Source organism: Elephas maximus, chromosome 13 (genome assembly GCF_024166365.1).
Source record: "Elephas maximus indicus isolate mEleMax1 chromosome 13, mEleMax1 primary haplotype, whole genome shotgun sequence".
Taxonomy (NCBI): domain Eukaryota; kingdom Metazoa; phylum Chordata; class Mammalia; order Proboscidea; family Elephantidae; genus Elephas; species Elephas maximus.
The window spans coordinates 78,500,647-78,524,150 of record NC_064831.1 but is presented as its reverse complement, the minus strand read 5'-3'; the positions used below and the strand labels follow the sequence as shown (position 1 = coordinate 78,524,150).

The 23,504-nt window shown below is 37.9% G+C and overlaps 1 pseudogene; it reads right to left on the bottom strand.

Moving 5' to 3' along the window:
- Positions 1-2,031: 2,031 nt before the first annotated feature.
- LOC126057648 (uncharacterized) lies at positions 2,032-2,150 on the bottom strand (annotated as a pseudogene).
- Between the last annotated feature and the right edge of the window lie 21,354 nt (positions 2,151-23,504).

Below are 23,504 nucleotides of genomic sequence, written 5' to 3'. Positions count from 1 at the left end.
TCCTTCCTCTGAATCTTTTCCCCATTCCCTTCTCAATCCCCCTGACTTAACCTTCTCTTTGACTAGGAATTCAGAGGCATCATCACTGTTAAAAACAGCCCTGATAATGGTCAGTTTTACTGTTCTTTTAATGTCTTTCTGCCTTACCATCTCAGAAAGCAGGACTGATCCAAAGATAGTGCCCTGGGGGCTCATCCCTTAAATTGTACTAGGATTCTTTCTCCTTACTCACCTGGTGTCCTCCAGCACAGAGTGCTCAGCTGACCCTGAACGTGCCCAGATTATTTACTGCTGCAAGAGGAAACATTAGGACACAAAATTCAAGTAAATTGTGCAAATTACAGGTAAACTGAGAGCTTCAGCATATATGGGCTGGTTTGTTTCTATTTCCCAGTCCATGCTCACCTGCCTGGCCAGTCCAAGGCCTGGTTTCCTGTGTCCTCTTGGTCTTTGAGTAAGTGGGTTCTTTTCTAACCAGCCTAAGTTTTTTCCTCAATTTGCAGTGAAAATGCCCTCAGATTTTCTCAGTAAACTCCCTTTTTCCCTCCCGGAACAGCTCCTTAACCAAACCTACCACCCTTTCAAGACCTAATTATTTTTTGCTTTGAATTTTTGTTGATATTATGTGTTTTCATTGAAGGAAGTATGCTGAATCATTGAGTGTTATTGAGTTTTTGGTAGGTAGAATGGATTTCTTTTGTTGTTGTTGTTCACTATCCAACAATCCTACCCTTTGAGTCCCAAGGGATGTACATTGTCCCACTAATTCTACCCTGGAAGCCCCCTAGAGTCCAGCGGGACATGAGATGTCCCCAAAAAAAATCTTCAAAATTTCTATTTCTCCTACCCAAAATGCACACAGCTCATACATCCCCCTGTAGAGATAGTAATTTATGGCACAAGACAATTTTTTTGGTTTCAAACAGTCATAAAGGCCCCTGCCTTGCAGCAGCATACATTATCATCAGAAAGCTTCCCAAAGAACCTGAGAGACAGAAAAAATGGATGGGCAACTGTTTATCCCAACTGTTATGAAAGGATTATTAAAATATAAAAGCAAAATGAAAGCAATGACTTCAAGAACAAATAAACTTATAGCAAAACTCCTTGACTTTAAAAGATTCATGATGTATATCAACCGCTTTCTCCCATATTGCTGTCCCAACCCACTCTTTCCCAGTATCTCTGAGTTCCTCAGCAACTCTGCCTCCCCCCACAGCATCATGTTGGAGTAGAGATTTCCCCAAACAAGGGTCTCTACTTTCCTCTGAAAGAATGACAACAACAAGAAAACAAACCCATTGCTGTTGAGTCGATTCTGACTCATAGTGATCCTGTAAGACAGAGTGGAACTGCCCCATAGGGTTTCCAAGAAGTGGCCGGTGGATTCAAACTTCATCTCCACACCTCTTGCTACTTCTTAATATCTACATTGCCATAGATAGTAACATTCAGCAATCCAACTAGATTTTAATTACCACTCCCCTGACTAACATGCACTTCTTTCAAATCTAATTTTGAGTTTAAGACCAGGGTAGGGAAGATAGTAGTGTACTGTTTTCTCCATCACCTCTCTCCTATAGGAATCAGGTCACTTAGGAATTCTTATTTCATCATCTCTTCACTGACTGTAGACACTGCTCCTGAGGCCACGCTGGAACTTACAGTCTCCCATCCATGCTTTATCTGAGGAGAGTCCTCATCTACTTGCATTGCTTTAACCATCTCTTTTTTGTTTTTGTTTTAATATTTTATTATGCTTTAGGTGAAAGCTTACATAACAAATTGGGTTTCCATTTAACAATTTTTATACAGATTGTTCGGTGGTATTGGTAATTTTCACAATGTGTAAGCATTCTCGTTTTTCCATTCTGTTTGTTCTGTTTCCATTGATCTAGCTTCCCTTCTCCTCCTTGCCTTCTCATCTTTTCTTTTGGGTAAATGTTGATCATTCGGTCTAATATAGTTGATTAAGAGAACACATTACTCGTGGATGATACTGTTTGCTTTATAAGCCAATCTCCTATGGGGCTGCTACAGCACCTGGTATTCCCAGGCAGTCTCCTATCCAAGTACTAACAAGGCCCAGTCTTGCTTAGTTTCTGAGATCAGATGAGATCAAGCTTGTTCAGGGTGCTATGGCTGTTGACCTTAGCCATCTCTTAATACCACAGAAGGAAGAACTGCCGTCTGATTCCATAAAGATTTATACTGTCTAGGAAACTCTATGGGGCAGTTCAACTCTGTCACATGAGGCTGCTATAAGTCAAAAATCAATTTGACAGCACTCAACAACAACGACAATATCAAACAATATGAGCGTTTGTTATGGGTCAAGCACCTTTCATGTGTCGTCTGGTGGATTAATTCTCAATAAAGCCTTATGAGACAGGTGCTATTATTGTTGTTAGTTTCTGTCAAGTCAGCACCTATATATGGCAACCCCATATACAACAGAACAAGACTTTGCCATGTCCTGTGACATAAAAATCATTGTTATAATCAAGTTCATTGTTACAGCCACCGTGTATTTTCAGTGCCTCCAACATAAGGGGTTCGTTTTCCAGCACTATATTGGGCAATGGAGCCCTGGTGGCACAGTGGTTAAGAGCTAGGCTGCTAACCAAAAGGCTGGTAGTTCGAGTCTATCAGCTGCTCCTTGGAAACCCTATAGGGCAGTTCTATTCTGCCCTATAGGGTTGCTACAAGTCAAAATTGACTCCATGGCAACAGGTATATTGAGCAATATTCTTTTGTGATCTATAAGGTTTTCATCAGCTAATTTCTGAAACTAGACCATAAGTCCTTTCTTTGTAGTCTGTCTTAGTCTGTGAGATCAGCTGATCTGTTCACTATGGGCGACCCTGCTGGTATTTGAAATACCAGTGACAAAGCTTCCAGCATCATAGCAACATGCAAACCACCAGTACAAGCATATTGACAGACAGGTGGTGGAGGTGATATTATAATCCCCATTTTGTAGGTGAGAACACTAAGGCTCAAAGACCCAGCTGGTAAGTGGTAGAAACAGGATTTAAGCCATGGTGGTCTGAAACAGTTCGCACACCCAACAACGACACTTTGCTGCCTCTTCCTAAATTCCTCCAGCTTTTCCTCACTTGAGCCATTGTTCTTCACAATCATATTGCTCTCTGTCAGTCTGAAAACTCTGCTGGAGACCATTCAGCCGTCTGAATATTAACCTGAATTTGCCTCAACTCTTGTTTGCCAGAGGCTATAAGGAGCCCTGGCAGTGCAATGGTTAAGCACTCCGCTGCTACCTGAAAGGTCAACAGTTTGAATCTATCTGGTGACTTCTTGGGAGAAAGGCCTGGTGACCTAGTCCCATAAAGACTACAGCCCAGGAAAACCTATGGGGCAGTTCTACTCTGTCGCATGGGGTCGCTGTGAGTCAGAATTGACTCCAGGCACCCAACAACAACAACATAAGGTAATGTGTTATGCAAACATTAATGTGCTCTTCAGCTATCCTGAAGATTGGCAATTTGAATATACCAAAGGTGCGTTGGAAGAAGGACCTGGAGCTCTACAGTTGAAAAATCAGCCATTGAAAATCCCATGGAGCTATCGCCCTGAGATAATCTTAAAACTTAAACCAAGGAGGCGGGGTCAAGATGGCGGACTAGGTGGACGCTACCGCGGATCCCTCTTGCAACAAAGACTCGGAAAAACAAGTGAATCGATCACATACATAACAATCTACGATCTCTGAACAACAAACACAGACTTAGAGACGGAGAACGAACAAATACGGGCAGACAGCAATCGTTTTCAGAACTAGGAGCCAGGGTACCAGGCAGGTGACCTTCAGAGCCCGAGCTGGGGCAGAGCCCAGGGGGGCAGACGGCACAGACAAGGGGCCCAGCCCTACCCCCCCGAACCCATCCCGGGAGGGAGTCTAGCTGGTTGGTGCAGGCGGTGTAGCGGCACAGCTGGTGGGAGAAGCACCCAGGAGGCAGTGACTGATCTTGGAGAGGGGAGAGCAGCGTCCCAGCCGGGGAGCAGTCCTGCCGGGAGTTTGGTGGGAAGCGGGCATGGCGCGAGCGTGGGATCAGCTATATTTCCCTAAAGCGACCCCGGGGGGGGGCCCAAACGTTCGTGCGGGGGACGCCCACCCAGTTCACGCGTGTGGCGCGGCGCACCGGAGGGAGAAGTCCCCGGGAGAAAGTGACAGGTCTTGGAGCGGGGAGAGCAGCGTCCCAGCCGGGGAGCCGTCCTGCTGGGATATTGGCGAGAGTGGGCGGGGCGTGAGCGCGATCCCCTGAATAGACCCCAGGGGTGGGCCCACCTGGTCGTGCGGGCGATGCCCACCCAGTTCGCGCGAGCGGCGCGGCGCACCGGAGGGAGAAGTCCCCGGGAGGAAGTGACAGGTCTCGGAGAGGGGAGAGTAGCATCCCAGCCGGGGAGCCATCCCGCCGGGATTTTGGCAAACGGGGGTGGAGTGTGAACGCGGGGATTAGCTCTATATTCTGTGGTGCTACGCTCCTAGCTCTCTGATCCCTCCCCCACCCTCCCCAGGCGGCTCCATTAACATCCGAATACCCTGAGCCAGAGTGAGAATTCAGATAGGGATCTGACTGCATTTTTTTTTAGCTGATTACCTGGAAAATTTAGTTTCCCAGTGGTGGCTCGGAGACAGCAGTCCATATCAAACCACATAAAGAAACAGACCATGACAGCTTCTCCAACCCCCCAAACAAAAGAATCAAAATCTTTCCCAAATGAAGATACAATCCTGGAATTATCACATACAGAATATAAAAAACTAATTTACAGAATGCTTAAAGATATCACAAATGAAATTAGGATAAATGCAGAAAAAACCAAGGAACACACTGATAAAACTGTTAAAGACCTCAAAAAGATTATTCAAGAACATAGTGGAAAAATTAATAAGTTGCAAGAATCCATAGAGAGACAGCATGTAGAAATCCAAAAGATTAACAATAAAATTACAGAATTAGACAATGCAATAGAAAGTCAGAGGAGCAGACTCGAGCAATTAGAATGTAGACTGGGACTTCTGGAGGACCAGGGAATCAACACCAACATAGCTGAAAAAAAAATCAGATAAAAGAATTAAAAAAATGAAGAAACCCTAAGAATCATGTGGGACTCTATCAAGAAGGATAACTTGCGAGTGATTGGAGTCCCAGAACAGGGAGGGGGGACAGAAAACACAGAGAAAATAGTTGAAGAACTCCTGACACAAAACTTCCCTGACATCATGAAAGACGAAAGGATATCTCTCCAAGATGCTGATCGAACCCCATTTAAGATTGATCCAAAAAGAAAAACACCAACACATATTATCATCAAACTTACCAAAACCAAAGACAAACAAAAAATTTTAAAAGCAGCCAGGGAGAAAAGAAAGGTTTCCTTCAAGGGAGAATCAATAAGAATAAGTTCAGACGACTCAGCAGAAACCATGCAGGCAAGAAGGGAATGGGACGACGTATACAGAGCACTGAAGGAGAAAAACTGCCAACCAAGGATCATATATCCAGCAAAACTCTCTCTGAAATATGAAGGAGAAATTAAGATATTTACAGATAAACACAAGTTTAGAGAATTTGCAAAAACTAAACCAAGACTGCAAGAAATGCTAAAGGAGATTGTTTGGCCTGATGACCAGTAATATCAGGTACCAGCACAATACAAGGTCACAAAACAGAACGTCCTGATATCAACGCAACTCAAACAGGGAAAGCACAAAAACAAACAAATTAAGATTAATTCTAAAAAATAAATAAATAAACAAAATAATACACATAACAGGAAATCATGGAAATCAATAGATAAACTACCACAATAATCAAAAAGAGGGACTAAATATAGGAGGCATTGAACTGCCAGATGGAGAGTGATACAAGGCGATATAGAACGATACAAGTTAGGTTTTTACTTAGAAAAGTAGGGGTAAATAATAAGGTAACCACAAAAAGGAATATCAATTCCATAACTCAAGAAAAAAGCCAAGAAAAACGTAACGACTCAACAAACATAAAGTTAAACATTATGAAAATGAGGATCTCACAATCTACTAAGAAAAACGTCTCAGCACAAAAAAGCATGTGGAAAAATGAAATGGCCAACAACACACATGAAAAGGCATCAAAATGACAGCACTAAAAACTTATTTATCTATAATTACGCTGAATGTAAATGGACTAAATGCACCAATAAAGACACAGAGAGTCACAGACTGGATAAAGAAATACGATCCATCTATATGCTGCCTACAAGAGACACACCTTAGACTTAGAGACACAAGCAAACTAAAACTCAAAGGATGGAAAAAAATATATCAAGCAAATAATAAGCAAAAAAGAAGAGGAGTAGCAATATTAATTTCTGACAAAATAGACTTTAGACTTAAATCCACCACAAAGGATAAAGAAGGACACTATATAATGATAAAAGGGACAATTGATCAGGAAGACATAACCATATTAAATATTTACGCACCCAATGACAGGGCTGCAAGATACACAAATCAAATTTTAACAGAATTGAAAAGTGAGATAGGCACCTCCACAATTATAGTAGGAGACTTCAACACACCATTTTCGGAGAAGGACAGGACATCCAGTAAGAAGCTCAATAGAGACACGAAAGACCTACTTACAACAATCAACCAACTTGACCTCATAGACTTATACAGAACTCTCCACCCAACTGCTGCAAAATGTACTTTTTTTTCTAGTGCACATGGAACATTCTCTAGAATAGACCACATATTAGGTCACAAAACAAATCTTTGCAGAATCCAAAACATCGAAATATTACAAAGCATCTTCTCAGACCACAAGGCAATGAAGCTAGAAATCAATAACAGAAAAACTAGGGAAAAGAAATCAAATACTTGGAAAATGAACAATACCCTCCTGAAAAAAGACTGGGTTATAGAAGACATCAAGGAGGGAATAAGGAAATTCTTAGAAAGCAACGAGAATGAAAATACATCCTATCAAAACCTCTGGGACACAGCAAAAGCAGTTCTCAGAGGCCAATTTATATCGATAAATGCACACATACAAAAAGAAGAAAGAGCCAAAATCAGAGAACTGTCCCGACAACTTGAACAAATAGAAAGTGAGCAACAAAAGAACCCATCAGGCACCAGAAGAAAACAAATAATAAAAATTAGAGCTGAACTCAATGAATTAGAGAACAGAAAAACAATTGAAAGAATTAACAAAGCCAAAAGCTGGTTCTTTGAAAAAATTAACGAAATTGATCAACCATTGGCTAGACTGACTAAAGAAATACAGGAAAGGAAACAAATAACCCGAATAAGAAACAAGAAGGACCACATCACAACAGAGCCAAATGAAATTAAAAGAATCATTTCAGATTACTACGTAAAATTGTACTCTAACAAATTTGAAAACCTAGAAGAAATGGATAAATTCTTGGAAAAATACTACCTACCTAAACTAACACATTCAGAAGTAGAACAACTAAATAGACCCATAACAAAAAAAGAGATTGAAATGGTAATCAAAAAACTCCCAGCAAAAAAAAGTCCTGGCCCAGACAGCTTCACTGCAGAGTTCTACCAAACCTTCAGAGAAGAGTTAACACCACTACTACTAAAGGTATTTCAAAGCATAGAAAAAGACAGAATACTACCCAACTCATTCTATGAAGCTTTACCATCTCCCTGATACCAAAACCAGGTAAAGACATTACAAAAAAAGAAAATTTTAGACCTATATCCCTCATGAACATAGATGCAAAAATCCTCAACAAAATTCTAGCCAATAGAATCCAACAACACATCAAAAAATAATTCACCCTGATCAAGTGGGATTTATACCAGGTATGCAAGGCTGGTTTAATATCAGAAAAACCATTAATGTAATCCATCACATAAATAAAACAAAAGATAAAAACCACATGATCTTATCAATAGATGCAGAAAAGGCATTTGACAAAGTTCAACACCCATTTATGATAAAAACTCTTACCAAAATAGGAATTGAAGGAAAATTCCTCAACATAATAAAGGGCATCTATGCAAAGCCAACAGCCAATATCACTCTAAATGGAGAGAACCTGAAAGCATTTCCCTTGAGAACGGGAACCAGACAAGGATGCCCTTTATCACCGCTCTTATTCAACATCGTAGTTGAAGTCCTAGCCAGGGCAATTAGGCTAGACAAAGAAATAAAGGGTATCCGGATTGGCAAGGAGGAAGTAAAGCTATCACTATTTGCAGATGACATGATCGTATACATGGAAAACCCTAAGGAATCCTCCAGAAAACTACTGAAACTAATAGAAGAGTTTGGAAGAGTCTCAGGTTATAAAATAAACATACAAAAATCACTTGGATTCCTCTACATCAACAAAAAGAACACCGAAGAGGAAATAACCAAATCAATACCATTCACAGTAGCCCCCAAGAAGATAAAATACTTAGGAATAAATCTTACCAAGGATGTAAAAGACCTATACAAAGAAAACTACAAAGCTCTACTACAAGAAATTCAAAAGGACATACTTAAGTGGAAAAACATACCCTGCTCATGGATAGGAAGACTTAACGTAGTAAAAATGTCTATTCTACCAAAAGCCATCTATACATATAACGCACTTCCGATCCAAATTCCAATGTCATATTTTAAGGGGATAGAGAAACAAATCACTAATTTCATATGGAAGGGAAAGAACCCCCGGATAAGCAAAGCATTATTGAAAAAGAAGAAGAAAGTGGGAGGCCTCACTCTACCTGATTTCAGAACCTATTATACAGCTACAGTAGTCAAAACAGCCTGGTACTGGTACAACAACAGACACATAGACAAATGGAACAGAATTGAGAACCCAGATATAAATCCATCCATGTATGAGCAGCTGATATTTGACAAAGGACCAGTGTCAGTCAATTGGGGAAATGATAGTCTTTTTAACAAATGGTGCTGGCATAACTGGATATCCATTTGCAAAAGAATGAAACAGGACCCATACCTCACACCATGCACAAAAACTAACTCCAAGTGGATCAAAGACCTAAACATAAAGACTAAAACGATAAAGATCATGGAAGAAAAAATAGGGAGAACCCTAGGAGCCCTAATACAGGGCATAAACAGAATACAAAACATTACCAAAAATGATGAAGAGAAACCAGATAACTGGGAGCTCCTAAAAATCAAACACCTATGCTCATCTAAAGACTTCACCAAAAGAGTAAAAAGACCACCTACAGACTGGGAAAGAATATTCAGCTATGACATCTCAGACCAGCGCCTGATCTCTAAAATCTACAGGATTCTGTCAAAACTCAACCACAGAAAGACAAACAACCCGATCAAGAAGTGGGCAAAGGATATGAACACACATTTTACTAAAGAAGATATTCAGGCAGCCAACAGATACATGAGAAAATGCTCCCGATCATTAGCCATTAGAGAAATGCAAATTAAAACTATGATGAGATTCCATCTCACACCAACTAGACTGGCATTAATCCAAAAAACACAAAATAATAAATGTTGGAGAGGCTGCGGAGAGATTGGAACTCTCATACACTGCTGGTGGGATTGTAAAATGGTACAACCACTTTGGAAATCCATCTGGCGTTATCTTAAACAGTTAGAAATAGAACTACCATACAACCCAGAAGTCCCACTCCTCGGAATATACCCTAGAGATACAAGAGCCTTCACACAAACAGATATATGCACACCCATGTTTATTGCAGCTCTGTTTACAATAGCAAAAGGCTGGAAGCAACCAAGATGTCCATCAATGGATGAATGGGTAAATAAATTGTGGTATATCCACACAATGGAATACTACGCATCGATAAAGAACAGTTACGAATCTGTGAAACATTTCATAACATGGAGGAATCTGGAAGGCATTATGCTGAGCGAAATGAGTCAGAGGCAAAAGGACAAATATTGTTTTAGACCACTATTATAAGATCTTGAGAAATAGAAAAAACGGAGAAGAACACATAATTTTGTGGTTACAAAGGGGGGGGGAGGGAGGGAGGGAGAGAGCTTTTTATTGATCAATCAGTAGATAAGAACTGCTTTGGGTGAAGGGAAAGACAACACTCAATACAAGGAAGGTCAGTCTAATTGGACTGGACTAAAAGCAAAGAGGTTTCTGGGATAAAATGAAAGCTTCAAAGGTCAGCGGAGCAGGGGCTGGGGTCTGGGGAACTTGGTTTGAGGGGACTTCTAAGTCAATTGGCAAAATAATTCTATTATGAAAACATTCTGCATCCCACTTTGAATTGTGGTGCCTGGGGTCCTAAATGCCAACAAGCGGCCATCTAAGATACATCAATTAGTCTCAACCCACCTGGAGCAAAGGCAAAGGAAGAACACCAAGGTCACACAACAACTAAGAACCCAAGAGACAGAAAGGGCCACATGAACCAGAGACCTACATTATCCTGAGACCAGAAGAACTAGTTGGTGCCCGGCCACAATCGATGTCTGCCCTGTCAGGAAGCACAACAGACAACTCCTGAGGGAGCAGGAGACCAATGGGATACAGACCCCAAATTCTCATAAAAAGACCATACCTAATGGTATGACTGCGACTAGAGGAATCCCAGAGACAATGCTCCCCAGAACTTCTGATGGCACAGGACAGGAACCATCCCCGAAGACAACTCATCAGGCATGAAAAGGACTGGTCAGCGGGGAGGAGAGAGATGCTGATGAAGAGTGAGCTAATTAAATCAGGTGGACACTTAAAAAAAAAAAAAAACTTAAACCAAAAATATCCCGTGAAGTCTTCTTAAAACCAAATAGTTTAGCTTAACTAGTAAAAAATGTCTACCTTGAGCATTATGCTCTTTTAAGAACTATCCATATGGGATCAAAGTGACAACAGCAACTCAAAGATTAGATGGGAACCTTAAGGGGCTATGAGTTTATGGGGAAGGAACAACACAGAAAAGGTGGGTGAGAATGGTTGCATGACTTGAAGAATGTAATCAATGTCACTAAATAGTAGAAATTGTTGGTGTATGTTTTCCTGTACATATTTTCAACAACAACAAAATTAAAAAAAAAAAAGATATTGAGATCCCGAGAAATATGAATGGGGCTCTGACCACATTAGCTGCAGTAGACTAGTGTTGTTTTTATAGTTTTCCTACTTCTCTTAAAAACAAACAAACCCCGTGCAATAATAGAAAATATATATATATATAACCAATGTCACTGAACAATATATATAGAAATTGTTGGATGGGAATCTGTTTTGCTGTGTAAACATTCACCAAAAAATACAAGAAAATACTACTTAAAAACAAATTACAGTATCACCAGATGCCTATCAGAGTGGCTGAAATGAAACAAAATGATTACTTAAAATGCTGGCAGGCAAAGGAAGAAACTGACTCCCTTACTCACTGCTAGCGGGAATGTAAAATGGTACAGTCACTGGCAAAGTGTATGGCAGTTTCTTAAAAAACTAAACATACAACTGTCATACGACCCAGCACTTGCCCTTTTGGTTATTTATCCCAGAGAAATGACCACTTATGTTTACACAAAAATCTGTACATAAATATTTATAGCAGCTTTGTTCATAGTAGCCAAAAACTTGAAATATTCCTGATGTCCTTCAACGGGTGAATGGTTTAACATCCATAACATGGACTCATACTCAGCAATAAAAAAGAACCAACTTTTGATATATGCAACTGGAATGCTTAAGGAATTAGGCTAAGTGAAAAAAAGCCAATTCCCAAAGATTTATGATTTGATTTATCTAACATTCTTGCAATTACAAAAGTATAGCAGTAGAGAACAAATCGGTGGTTGCCAGGGTCTCAGAATCACCACCCCTCTGTCAGTTTGTTGTACTGTGGTGATTTTTTGTGTTGCTGTGATGCCGGACACTATGCCACCAGTATTTCAAACACCAGCAGGTATTTCAAATACTAGATGGGTGGTATTTCTCTACTGGGGGTGGAGAGAAGTAGGTGTGGCTATAAATGGGCAACATGAGGGATCCTTGTGGTGATGGGAATGTTCTGTATCAGTGTCAGTATCCTGGCTGTGATATTATACTGTAGTTTTGAAAGATGTTACCATGGGGCAGACTTGGTTAGTTGGGGACAAGGGTTCTGTCTGTATTAATTCTTATAAATGCATGTGAATTCACGATGATTTCAAAATAAAAAGAAGTTTCATTAAAAAGGAAAAAGAAAAGAAAACCCCATGGAACACAGTTTAACACTGACATACATGGGGTCACTATGAGTCAAAGCCGACTCAAGGGCAAATGGTTTACTGGTAAGATTAATAATATCGAAACAGTTAAACAACAAGGCTATTCAGCGGTATCAACCATTATGACTGGCAACACTAAGTGGAATCCTAAGTAGTATCTATTGTGATAAAAGCAAACTGTAGCTACCAGATCCCAGATCCTCCCAGTCTGCTTTATGACTGACAATGGCTAACAATGAGTCTGAGCTCATCATCTATCGGACACTATGCTGAGTCCTTTGCATTAAACCATTGGATCCTAACATCAGTCCTAGAAGTGGGGCACTGTTATGGTCACCATTTGACAAATTAGGAAACTGAGGTTAGGAGAATTCCAGTAATCAGCCGACCTCATACAGTGAATAATGGTCAGACCCAGAACTCAGGTCCAAGTCTGGTCAAATTCAGAACCTACCTTCTTAATCATAGTTACCTGTTTATTAACCATAGTTCATTGCTTAGTCTTTTTAAAAATATTGTTGATACTATATTAAAATAGCAGAAACCCACAGGGAAAATAATTATCCCACACCCTACCCCAAATTCAATTTTTTTTATATCATCTAATACACGACTGTGTACGTATCCAATTTTACCTACTTACAGTAAGTCATATTATGGATAGAATAATACTTTCTACATTTTCCACTAACATTTCATCAAGCATGCAGCTTTCTGGCAATGAAGCTGAAAACCTGAGAGAAATAGATGTTTTCCTTGCAACATATGAATTACCAGAATTGACCCAACAAAAAGTAGAAAATGTGAATAGGCTAATTACCAGAGTAAAGGGATAACAAAAAGCACCAGTATTATATGGGTCTCCAGCAGAGTTTATATAATCTTCAGATAATAGGGAATTTCAATATTATTTAAGCCAGTCATAGATAAAAAGGTGGACATTTCTCTAATTCACTTATGTGTACAATTTAATTTTAATACCAAAACATAATAAGGATGCTAGAGAAAAGAAAAATATTGAGCAATCTCAATTCAAGTAGAATATTAGAAAATTGACGCTTTAAAGTTATTGAAAGAATAATGCATTATGACCAAGTAGGGTTTATTCCTGGAAAACCAGGGCATCTAATATCAAGAAATCTATACACATAATACATTATATCAAGAAAATAAAAAAAGAACAAAACGTGCAAATAAATCAATGCTGAAATGATAGTTGATGAAATTTAGCTGCCTTTTAAATAAAAAGGTCAAGTAAAAAACAAAGGGTAAGCAAATAAAATAAAAACTACCAAATCCAGTAGCAAATATTATTCTAAATAGTTAATACACAATATTTCAATTAAAATTAGGAATTAGACAGGGATATACTCTATCATGTAGTCCTGGTGGCACAATGGTTAAGAGCTATGGCTGCTAACCAAAAGGTTGGCAGTTCAAATCCACCAGCCGCTCCTTGGAAACCCTATAGGGCAGCTCTACTCTGTCCTACAGGGTTGCTATGAGTCAGAATGGACTCAAAGGCAACAGGTTGGGATTTTGGGTTTATACTCTATCACAGAGTCCTGGTGGTACAGTGGTTAAACATTAGGCTGCTAAACAAAAGATCAGCAGTTCCAATACACCAGCTGCTCCTTAGAAACCCAATAGGACAGTTCTACTCTGTCCTATAGGGCTGCTATGAGTTGGAATTGACGTGAAGGCAGCAGATTTTTTGTTGCTGTTGTTGTTTTGGTTTTTTGTTTGTTTGTTTTTATTGTTTATCACCATTATAATTTGACATTAACTTAGAAGGTCCAATGAATTCAAAGATAAACCTTGAAAAATTAAAGCTAAAACTTTTTTTTTTAATGATCAAGTTTGCATGCCCAGAAAATCGAAAAAACTAAAAATAAATAAATAATAGACCTTGTAACAGGATTTTATAAGTTAGCAATAGGCACCTATATGTGGAAATGGGAAAAAATATTTTAGACATCACAACAAACATAAATTATGAAAACTTAGAAGTGCATTTTACAGGGAAGACCTAGGAAATATATGATGAAGTTATACAATGTCTTGGAAGGTAGAAAACAATATCTAAACAAATGGAAAGACATACCATCCCTTTGGATAGAAGCCTTAAGATTAAAAACTATAAAATCTTTTTAAATTAATAACTACAGCATTTCAGTTAGAGTCCAAGAGAGTTTTTTTTTTTTTTGATCCTATAAAATGCTCTTAAAACTTACATGGAAAAATACTTTTCAGATGATAGTCGAAAATTAAAAAAAATAAAATGAAAGGAAGACTGGTGACAGGGCCATGCCAAGTATCAGAATATCCCAAAACAACTGTAATCAAATCTATATGTCGCTGGCCAGAAAAGATTACCAGATTAGAGGAATAGAACAGACAAACCAGGATATATCCTGGTCTATACGAAAATCCAATTTGTATTTCAGTTCAACTGGAAAGGAACAGATTTTTAAATAAATGGTGCTAGCCCAGTTGGCTATCCGTCTGGAAGAAAATAAAATTGGACCTTAATTGTATGCAATCCACCAAAATATTTTCCAGATGGATTAAAGACTTAATTATAAAAAATGAAACAATAAAATTTTAAAGGACTATCTTGAAGGCAATGTGTTTGATCTAGCTGAAGAGAAAACATTCTAACCCAGACTAGAAACCTCAAACCTATAAAAGATCAATAATTTGACTATAGAAAAATTAATAAATTATGAATAATAGACCATATGATAAGTAAAATAAATAGACAAATATGAGACTTGGGGAAAAGCCAAGAACTCCCACAAATGACCCAAAAGAGTTAAACGAATCACGAATATTCATAACAATTTCACCAAGAAGCAAAACCCAAAAAGCCAACAAATTCATGAAAAGATGTTCAAACTCATCATTGGTAATCAACAAAATGCAAACAAGAAATAAGCTGTCTCATCACACCTACAAAACAAAACAAAACAAAAAAGGTGAGATAACCATTGCTGGAGCCAATGTAAGGAAAATGATAGGACTCTAAATTTTCATAATATTTTAAGAAAATGTAAGCAAGGATGCTTCCTGTGTCATTCTTAGTGGCAAAACACTACAAACCAAATGAATGTCCATCCATAGGGTTGATTATTGTGCATCTACATAGAGCAAATTTTGCAGCATTTAAAAAAAATTAATCAGAATTAGTTGCTTGGTTTGGATCTTTTATTGATTTGTTATTTGAGAAAGTAAAATAAGATGCCAAAAAGTAGGTATGAAATGATCTCTTTAAAAAAAAGGGGTCAAAGACAAAAAAAAAAAAAAAAACGCTTTATGTGTATGATTATGACATAACCATGGTTAAAAATATATTGTTGTAGTTGTTATTATTAGTTGCCATCAAGTCAGTTCCAACTTACAGCAACCTTATGCATAATAGAACGAAAGGTTGCTGGGTCCTGAGCCATCCTCGCAATCATTGCTATGCTGGAGCCCATGGTTGCAGCCACTGTGTCAGTCTATTTCACTGAGAGTTTTGCCTTTTTTCCCTGACCCTCTGCTTTATGAAACATGATGCCCTTCTCCAGGGATTAGTCCCTCATGATGACATGCAAAGTAAGCAAAACGAAGTCTTGCCATCCTAGCTTCTAAGGAGGATGGTAATGTGAAAGGATACTTTAATAGGTTTTTAACAAGAATTGGGGAAGCGCACCAGGCAAGCCATTCAATTGGCTGAGGTGCAGAAAGGGGATAAGTAAAAAAAAAAAAAAGGAGTAGAAGATTGAACTAAAAATATTATGTATGCTATATTCACTTTTTTTTAAAAAAAAACTATGTGAGTATACGTTTAAAGAAAAAATATAAAATCTAAAAAAAAAAAAATGTGCTCCATAGAGTTTTCCATGGCTAATTTTTTGTAAGGAAGTCTCCAGGCCTTTCTTCTGAGATGCCTCTGAGTGGACTGGAACCACTAAACTTTTGGTTAGCAGCCAAGCATGTTAATCATTTGCACCACCCAGGGACTCTTGGACAGAACACCAGGCCCAGATAAATAACTGATGACCAGTGGGGTAAACTGTGAAAAGGCCAACGGTTGCACAAACATTGTGTCTTCTAAAAATGAACAATAAGAGCAGATCCACATGCTGGGCTTCCTAAATGCCAAGGAGCAGTTTTACATGAACTCATTGAATCCCCATGATGACTCTGTCAGGTAAGTATGATTTTAATCCCCGTTTACAGAGGAGGCACACAGAGGGTATGTAGTTTGCCCAGTGTCACGCAAGTCATAAGTGACAAAGCTGGGCTTCTGACTCAGCCTTGCTTCAGTGTCCGGGCACTCAACCACTGCCCCACACTGTTTGTTAAAGCAAAGAAAGAATGAAACAAGAGAGAAATGCAAGTATAAAAGATTTTCAGATTCAGTCCTGCAAGGGTTGGTCTAAAGCGTTGTGGTCAAGCTCAGAGCTCGATGGCCAGCAGCAACATTCCTTGAGTAACCGAAGACTGTGACGCAGGTGAATGTTTACCTCCCTGAGCAGACTCAGAGAGATAAGAAATTTTGCTCTGTTTTGGAAATAAATGCTTTCTGCAACGTTTATTTATTTTTTACACGTAGACATACATTTAATGCCACCTTTATTGTTTTTCCCTAATCTCATACTTGCAATGAACCTGATTTTATCAGCTATGGTTTTGCCAACTATGGTGTTTCTTAAGATTTGGCAAGGGATTGCTGCACTGAGATCTCTCTAAAGTTAACCTGTCAGCACTGATGGAGAAGGAAGTGATGCACTTGGCTGATGACAAGCTGTGAGAGGTCCAGGGGGGATGCTGGGAGTTGGAGATGGAACAGGAAGTATATGACCCCCATTTGGTCATATTCACAGCAGAAATGGAACACAGCTCTCTCCTGGGAGGTTGTCTCTTGTGGTTCTCACACATAAACCTCAGCATAACACTCGACGCTATCCCCATTTATACAAAATAAAACTGATTTTTTATTGAGGGTTTTGTAAGTGACACAGCATGGATTTTTATAGTACCTAACACACAGCATTTCATGAAAAACAAATTCCAGTTGTGCTGAGTGAAATAAATCAGTCACAAAAGGATAAATATTGTATGACTTCACTTATACAAAAGACAAAAAAAGGCAAATGTATAGAGAAAAAAGTTTACTAGTGGTTACCAGGGATGGGAAGAAGAGGACAGAGGGATTAATGGTGAAGGAAATATCACATTGATTAAGGGTAGAGTTGTACAGCTGATTATTGTAATTGCTATCAATAAATTGTACTCCTGTAAAAAGTTGATCTGGCAAAAGTTGTGTGACAGATACATTTACAAAATGACAAAGAAAAAAAGTAGCTGCTGAAGCTGCATATGTACAATCAAAAATCTCATGGGATTTGGTTTCTTGGTTCGGAGGTTTAGGGTCATGGTTTCATGGGCCATCCCAGTTAATTGGACTAATAACATGTTTAATGCTTCCGTTCTACCTCCTAGTTTGATGTGTAGTGCCTGAGTTATTAAAATTCAAGAAAGGGAATTCCAGAAAACTTAACTGTGCCCATGAGAAATCTGTACTTAGACCAAGAGGCAGTCATTCAAACAGAACAAGTGGATACTGCATGGTTTAAAGTCAAGAAAGGAGTATGTCAGGGTTGTATCCTTTCACCGTATTTATTCAATCTGTATGCTGAGCAAATAATCCAAGAAGTTGAATTATATGAAGAAAGTGGTATCAGGATTGGAGGAAGACTCATTGACAACCTGCGATATGCAGATGCCACTACTTCGCTCACCGAAAGTGAAGAGCACCTGGAGCACTTGCTGATGAAGATCAAAGACCCTAGCCTTCAATATGGATTACAACTCAACATAAAGAAAACAAAAATCCTCACAACTAGACCAGTAAGCAACATCATGACAAAAGGAGAAAAAATTGAAGTTGTAAAGGATTTCATTTTAGTTGGATGCACAACCCATGCCCACGGAAACAGCAGTGAAGAAATCAAACAACTCATTGCATTGGGCAAATGTGCTACAAAAGATCTGTTTAAAGTGTTAAAAACCAAAGATGTCTCTTTAAGGACTCAGGTGTGCTTGACCCAAGCCACGGTGTTTTCGATCACTTCATATGCATGTGAAAGCTGGACAATGAATAAGGAAGATCGAAGAAGAATCAATGTCTTCAGATTACGGTGTTGGTGAAGAATATCGAATATACCATGAACTGCCAGAAGAACAAACAAATCTGTCATGGGAGAAGTACAGCCAGGAGGCTCATTCAAAGTAAGGAAGTCAAGACTTCATCTCACATACTTTGGACATGTTATCAGGAGGGACCAGTCCCTCAAGAAGGATGTCATGCTTGGTAGAGAAGAGGGTCAGCAACAAAGAGGAAGACCCTCAACGAGATGAACTGACATAGTGGCTGCAACAGTGGGCTCAAGCATAACAACGATTGTGAGGATGGCTCGGGATCTGGCAGTGTTTTGATCTGTTGTACATAGGGTTGCTGTGTGTGGGAACTGATTCGACAGTACCTAACTACCACATATAGAATCAAATTGACAACAGCAACTGGAAAGATTAGATAGGGGCAGTGAGTTTATGTTAATGGGGGAGGAAAAACTCAGAAAAGGAGGGTGAGAATGGTTGCACAACTTGAAGAATGTAGTCAATGCCACTGAATTGTACTAGTGGAAATAGTTGAATTGGTGTATGTTTTCCTGTGTATATTCTCAACAACGGCAACAGAATAAATAAAATTAAAATTTTTAAAAATTCCCTCAAACTTGTCTCTTCTTCCCTAATTTCTTCTTTCTCACCTGTTACTCACTCTCTCTTTTACCTGGGAATATTTGTCCACCAGGCAGCCTCTAACTTCATCCATCTTTCAGAAGCTTCTTTCCTCCAATGCCTACATTCATTTCTTATACATAGCCAGCATTTCAGCTCTTTGAAAAAAGCCATTAAATACAGGTTGGCATTGAGCTAGACAAACCAACCAAAACAAAAGATTCCCCTACTATCTAATTATATTCCCTTTAAAAAAGTGATAGGACAAAATTGAATATTTTACCTACCACAAAATTTATTTTTTTCTTATCCCTTATTTCTGTATGTAAGAAGTATTCATTGACATATGTTTGGATTATTGAAAGATAACTCTGTGTGTACAAGTCTTCTAGTGTAACTAGCTTTTTTCTGTAAAAGTCCCAAGTTTTGAAAATTATCTTTAGAATGGGCTGCAATTACATTGGAGCCTTGACAGGATCTAGCCCTGATTAATATACAAAACCTACATTTTAAAAGAAACAAATCACATTTGGCTCCACCGAGCAGACAAAACTAATCACAGTACAGGCCTCCACTCCGCCTTTCCCTGGGAAAATTGACCAGGCCCAAAGAAGTGTTCCAAATTTGTTTTAAGTAATAACTACATTATTGGCATAAGCATAGAGCCTCAGGTAAGAATCTTGACACACGCAACACAAATTTGGATGTATATATTCCTTTGTGTTTCCTCATAAAACAATCGGTCCTTCTTAGCTGTTGTCACGTCTCATATGTTCCATGTTCCCTGTGGGCAGTGGGGAAGTAAAAAAGAGGTAAAATATATGGCCATTTACTGTTAGGAATTTATAACAGAACAGAGTAAAGAGTATGAAAGCATGCGCAATTATTCCCAAGAACAGGAAAAAAAAAGCTTAAAAAAGTTCACAACCAATTAGAAGCCTATATACATGCTAACTGCTGTCTGTGAAAGATGTCCCATCAAGAACGCAGGCTTGTCTATGTGAATGGGGAAAGCGTCAATGAGTGAGCATGTCGATTTGGAGGTAGAACAAATTCTTATCTCCCAGGTTCAAATTTTGCAGGCTCATGAATACTGCACATTAATATTCATTAAGTGGAACATATTATCATTTTAGAAGATTACTGGGGACTCACTATTTTCATTCCCTCACATTTTCCAATTAGGAGTCCCACTTTTGCAAATAATCGGCTTTCTGTTGCCAGAGGCTTTTCAGCCACGTTCTAGCAAGGTGCTTTGGAGCTAAGCTCAGCATCCATTTAAGAAACATGAGAAAACTGAAGTACAATTATATTTTTTAATGACAGGTTAATCTTTGCTGTAGTGAACCTGATCAGAGAGGAGAAGGGAGAAGGCATGAACTCCTCTTGGGGAGAGGAACTCAGACAATGAAGTTTGAGAAGGAATTCCCAGTTTGCTTAGTTGCCTGTGGTTAGCGAGAAATAAATGCACCCTGGAAAAGGTCTTGTGATTCTCATTAAGCAAGGAGAAGAGGCTATGTAAGGGGACAGTCTACTGGTATGGAAGTGAACGAACAGGGGAGGCTGATAACCATCACTGAAGGCTACTTACCAGAGCAGGGAAGGAAACAATGAACATACATGCGCATTTCCTCCAAGTTAACATTTCACTCCTAAAACTTAGAAATTTGTGTTAAGCTTTATGATTTCATCACTGTTATTACCAGATGAAACAGTAGATTAACATCATTTTTTATGAAAAATATCAATGATCTTTATATTTTCCACCTTGATATATTAATATCTACTAATCATTAATCTCTCTAATTGAGGCAGAACTTCTAAACGAAGTATCTTAATTTCTATTTAAAACATTTATTCATGAATATATGAGGAGGCATCTAAGGTTGTTTTTCTAATTAGAAAAAAATCTCAGTTGTCCTTTCCCTGCATTTTTATGAAGAACTGCACACACATGACAGAACAAAATAAAGTGAAAAATAATATGTAAAGAAAAGTGAGTTTTTTTCTTGTAATACCCTACTAGTCCTCAGTCCTGTTTCCCAGAAGCATCTGCTTTACCAGTTTTTTGTATCCATTTTTAGAAATAAAGTCTGCACATACAAACATAGATGTACCACTTGTTTTCAACTACATAATTGGAAGCAAGCTCTATATATTCTGCTTTGACAATTTCACTTAAAATTCTATCGCAGGCATAATTATATATCAACATATGTAATCTATAATTTAATTCACTTAGTGGAAACATACTTCAATAAAATAACCTAGCCATTTACTAAACAAATAAATGAGCAATCCATAACAAGCCATGGAGAGGCATGGGGACCAGTGCTCAGAGTTGTTACAATATATTATCTAAAATGTCCAGTTTCCAAGAAGTAATTATAAGACATGCAAAGAAAGAGGAAAGCCTGACTCATACATGGGGAAAAAAGCAGGCAATGGAAACTGCCTATGAAGACAGCCAGCTCTTGGGTATAACAAACAAAGGCTTTAAAATAGCCATTATAAATACACTCAAAAACCTAAAGGAAAAAAAAAAAAAAGTATATTTAAAGAAGTAAAATATGATGACAATGTCTTGTCAAATGAAAATTGTCAATAAAAAATATAAATATAAAAAACAATTCTAGAGAGTTAAAAAACAATAATTGAAATAAAAAATATATATTACAAGCCAGGCTCAATGCAGATTTGAACTGTCAGAAGAAAAAATTAACTAACTTGAAAATAGATCAATAAAGTTTACACAATCTGAAGTACAGAGAAATGATTTTTTTTAAAGGAATCCACGGAAATGAGTACAGCCTCAGAAAAATGTGCAACACTATTAAGAACACCAACACATGTATACTGGGAATGCTGGAAGGAGATGAAAGACAGGAACAGAGAAATTACTCAAAGAAACAGTGGCTGAAAACTTCCCCTTAATTGTTGCAGAACTTATATTCCAAAGACTACAGAACATCGTTGAAAGAAACTAAAGAAGATCTAAAGAAATGTTCATGGATTGGAAGAACTAATATTGTTAAGAAAACAAGATTCCCCACATTGATCTACGGATTCAACACAGTTCCTATCAGAAGTCTGGCTGAATTCTTTGTAGAAATTGACTATCTGTTCCTAAAATTCATATGAATTTAGCCAAAAAGATCCAAAACAATTTTGAAAAAGAAGATGAAAAGTAGGGAACTAACACTTTCAATGTCAAAACTTAATACAAAACAACAGTAATCAAGATAGTGTGGTTCTAGAATAAAGATACGTACATTGATCAGGAGAATAGTCCAGAAATAAATACCTGTGGTCAACTGATTTTTGACCAGGGTGTCAAAACCATTCAATGGGGAAAGAATAGTCTTTTCAAAAAAGGTGCTGAGACAGCTAGGTATCCACATGCAAATCAATGAAACTGGGTCTTTCTCTCACATTATACACAAAAATGAGGTCAGAATGGATAAAACGCCTTAATATAACAACTGTAACTATAAAAATTTTAGGAGAAAATGTAGGGGTGAATCATTATGTGAATAAATTTGGAGATTTTTTTAGATATGACACCTAAAGAACAAGCAACAACAAAAAATTGATAAATTGGACTTCATCAAAATTTTTTATGTGTTTTAAAGGACATTATGAAGACCAAAAAAAGCACATAAAAAGGAAGAAAATATTTACAAATTATATATCTGATAAAAGCCTATTATTCAGGATATATAAAGAACTTTAACAATTCAATAGTAAAAAGATCAATAACCCAATTAAAAAATGGACTAAGAATCCGAGTAGATATTTCTCCAAAGAAGATATCCAAATGACCAACAAGCACAGGAAAAGATTCTCAGCATCATTAGTTATCAGAGAAACGAAAATCAAAATAACAATGAGGTACCACTTCATATTCACTAGGTTGGCTATAATAAAAAAAAGATAATAACAAGTGTTGACAAGGGTATAAAGATATCAGAACCCTCATACATTGTTGGTGGTAATGTGAAATGTTGTTGCCACTTTGAAAATAGTCTGGCAGTTCCTCAAGACCTTATGCATGTAGGTTTCCATTTGACACAACAATATCACACCTAGGTATATACCTAAGAGAAATAAAAAACTTGTACATGAATGTTCAGAGTAGCATTAAAAATAGCCAAAAAGAAGAACTAAAGCAAATATCCATTAACTGCTGTATGAATAAAAAATTGTGGTTTATTCATACAATAGAATGTTATTCTACCATAACGATAATGAAATATTGACACATACTACAACATAGATGAATGCTGAAAACATGCTATGTCAAAGAAGCCAGTCAGAAAGGACCACACATTATGACTCCATTTGTATGAAATGTCCAGAAAGGGAAAATCTGTAAAGATAGAAAGTAGATTACTGTTTGCCTGCATAGGAATATTAGGTAGTAATAGATAAATGTCATTGTATTTCTTTTGTGGGTGATGAAAATATTCTAAAATTGAT